The sequence below is a fragment of the Mobula birostris genome, chromosome 14, assembly GCF_030028105.1.
Source record: "Mobula birostris isolate sMobBir1 chromosome 14, sMobBir1.hap1, whole genome shotgun sequence".
NCBI lineage: Eukaryota > Metazoa > Chordata > Chondrichthyes > Myliobatiformes > Myliobatidae > Mobula > Mobula birostris.
Window position 1 is genome coordinate 4,928,432 of NC_092383.1, and position 4,020 is coordinate 4,932,451.

Consider the following 4,020-nt stretch of genomic DNA (forward strand, 5'->3'; position numbering starts at 1 on the left):
TTGGAGGAACATTGTATCATTTTTTAATGCATGCATTTCTAAATGACAATAAACGAGGACTGAGTGTCCTCATAATCTAACCTAATCTAAGCTTTGACCATGTCCCACCTATCACCTGCCAGCTTGTACTCCTTATTGTCCCCCTACCTTTTTATTCTGGCTTCCTTCCCTCTTCCATTCCAGTCCTGATAAAGGGACTCGGCCCAAAATGTCGACTGTTTATTCTTCTCCATAGATACTGCCTGGCTTGCTGAGTTGTATGTGTTGCTTTGGATTTCTAGCATCTGCAGAATCTCCAGTGTTTGGCATGTTGTGTGTGTTTCTCAAGAAATGTTTTAGCAGCTCAGTCTTAGCTCTTACAATAATTGCACGGGATCCCAAACAAGATGATATCGCGCTGTTGAAATGCTGTTCCATGCTGTATTATGAATTTTCACAATGAAATGTCAACACTGTCAGCCCAGAGCAAGATCTTATTGAAACAATTCTGCTTGTATAATTACGCGGGGCAGCACTTGCTTCTCAGTTGTCGTGGATTATGCAGATAACGTTCCACTTCATTCAAACCATGTTAATGCAGCTGCGCTCCAGATGTTAAGCAGATGCCAATGATGGCATCTCTGGCAGAGCAGCACTCCCTTACCAAAGTCAGGGACGGTCAGCCTACATGTTAGCCGCCACCCAAGCCATGCTCTCTTCTCGCTGCTGCCATCAGGAATAAAGTACAGGAGCCTCAGGACCCACACCACCAGGTTCAGGAAAAGTTATTATCCCTCGACCATCAGGCTCTTGATTCAGAGGGGATAACTTCACTCACGCCAATACTAAACCATTCCCACAACCTATGGACTCACATTCAAAGACTCTTCATCTCATGTTCTCAGTATTTATGGTTATTATTTTTGTTTATTTGTATTCCCTGTGAATTCCCATAAGAGAATGAATCACAGGGTAGTATATGGTGATATATATGTTATTATATGCATCTGTTGTCTCATGAGACCATGGATTTGCGCTTTGGAAGGTTTCCAGGGCTAGGCCTGGGCAAGGTTGTATGGAAGACCAGCAGTTGCCCATGCTGCAAGTCTCCCCTCTCCACGACACCAATGTTGTCCAAGGGAAGGGCATTAGGACCCATACAGCTTGGCACCGGTGTCGTCGCAGAGCAATGTGTGGTTAAGTGCCTTGCTCAAGGACACAACACGCTGCCTCAGCTGGGGCTCGAACTCACGACCTTCAGATCACTTGATGAACCCCTTAACCACTTGGCCACGCGGCAACACAATAATATAACATATATGTTATTATGTTGCTATGTGCCATGTCATATGATGTGGGTGATCATGGTCTTTCCATGACCAAAGTTGTTCTACTGAAGTGGTTTGCCATTGCCTTTTTCTGGGCAGTGTCTTTACAAGATGGGTGACTGAGCCATTATCAATACTCTCCAGAGATTGTCTGCCTGGCATCAGTGGTCACATAACCAGGACTTGTGATGTGCACCGGCTGCTCGTATGACCATCCACCACCTGCTCTCATGGCTTCACCTGACCCTGATCGGGGGGCTAAACAGGTGCTACACCTTGTCCAAGGGTGACCTGCAGGCTAGAGGAGGGAAGGAGCACCTTACACCTCCTTCGGTAGAGACGCATCTCCACCCCGCCATCCCGATATATACGTACTTTGATAATAAATTTATGTTGAACTTTGTACTTTGTGGTATTGAAATCTTAGATTCCACCTGTAATTAATTGGAAATTGGAAATTGGTTTATTGTTGTGACATGTTCTGAGATACAGTGGAAAACTATAAAATAAGATCAGCTTTATTGGGATGACACAGTAGTGGAAGGGTTAGACCTCGGGTTCAATTCCTACCACTGTCTATAAGGAGTTTGTACATTCTTCCTGTGATCACGTGGGTTTCCTCCCACATTCCAAAGACGTACGGGTTAATAGGTTAATTGGTCATGTGGGTTTATTTGGGCGGCACAGACCCATTGGGCCAGAAAGACCTGTTACAATGCTGTGTCAGGATGTTAGCATCCTGACTGGCTGTATCACTGCCTGGTATGGGACCTGTACTTCCCTCAATTGCAGGACTCTGCAGAGAGTGGTGCGGACAGCTCAGTGCATGTGTAGATGTGAACTTCCCACGATTCAGGACATTTACAGAGACAGGTGTGTAAAAAGGGCCCGAAGGATCATTGCAGACCCAAGTCACGCACAACCTATTCCAGCTGCTACCATCCAGGAAACAGTACCACAGCATAAAAGCCAGGATCAACAGGCTCCGGGACAGCTTCTTCCACCAGGCCATCAGACTGATTAACTCATGCCAACACAATTGTATTTCTATGTTATATTGACTGTTCTGTTGTATATTTTACTGTACATACTATTTATTACAAATTACTATAATTTGCACATGGCACATTTAGACAGGGACGTAACGTAAAGATTTTTACTCATGTATGTGAAGGATGTAAGAAATAAAGTCAATTCAATTCAATATCTCTAAAAAGTAAATTCTGTATTTACATGCATAGTGAAACATTAAAACATACAGTGAAATGCGACATTTGCATCAGGGATGTGTTGGGGATGGCCCGCAGGTGTTGCCACAACTCACTAACCCTAACTCATAGGTAGTTGGAGTGTGAGAGGGAACCTGAGCGCCCGGAGGAAACCCACGCAGTCACAGGGAGAAGGTACAAGCTCCTTACAGACAGTGGCGGGAATTGAACCCTGATCCTTCAGATGGCGCTGTAAGGTGCTACGGTGACTGCTGTACCACGGTGCCATCACTTTACACGACATTCATCATTACAGAGGGTAAGTACGTTGCAGCGGTACAAAGGAACAAGAGGTAACAGAATACAGTCTCACACAGAAAGGGCAGTGCAGGCAGACAACAAGGCGAGCTCGTGAGGTAGAGAGCTGATCTTTACCATACAAGATGTTCGTTTATGAAACTTGTAACATGAGCTAGAAGTCTCCTTGTGCTTGGTGGTACGTGCTTTCAAACTTTTGTTATCTTCAGCCCAATGGGAGAGGGGAGAAGAGAGAATGTCTGGGGTGGGTGGGGCCTTTGATCGTGCTGGCCGCTTGACTGAGGCAGTGGGAAGCACAGACGGAGTGCATGGAGGGGAGGCTGTGTCCATGATGGACCGAACTCTGCAGTTCCTTGTGGTCTTAGACGATAGGATAGTACAGCACAGTCCAGGCCCTCGGGCAGAGCAGTTGCCATGCCAAGCTGTGGTGCACCAAGATGGGACGCTTTCTACAGTGCATCGATTAAAAATTGGTAATGGTCAACTGGAACACGTCAAACTTCCTTAAGCCTTCAAAGGAAGCAGAGGTGCTGATGTGCTTTCTCGGCCATAGTGCCTATGTGGTTGAACCAGGACAATCTCTTGGTGATGCTTACAACCAGCAACTTGAAGCTCTCAGCCATCTCCACCTCATTACCATTTATATGTTCTTCACCCTGCTTCCTGAAATCAATGACCAACTCTTTTCTTTGACATCTTACCTACTGTATCTCCTTCTCCAAAGGGATCCCACCACCAAGTACATTTTTCCCTCCTCCCCACCTTCTGCTTTCCGCAGGAATCACTCCCTACGTGACTCCCTTGTCTATTTGTTCCCCCCCACCCCCACTGATCTCCCTCCTGGCACTTATCCTTGCAAGTGGAACAAGTGCTACACCTGCCCCTACACCTCCTCCCTCATTGCCACTCAGGGCCACAAACAGTCGTTCCGGTGAGGCGACACTTCACCTGTGAGTCTGTTGGGCTCATTTACTGTGTCCAGTGCTCCCAGTTTGGCCTCCCGTATATCAGTGAGACCCAACGTAGATTGGGAGGCCGTTTCGCCGAGCACCCGTATTCCGTCAGCCAGAAGCAGAATCTCCCAGTGGCCACACATTTTAGTTCTCATTCCCATTCTGATATGTCAATCCATGGCCTCCCCTACTGCTGTGATGAGGCCACAACCAGGTTGGAGAAGCAACAGCTTG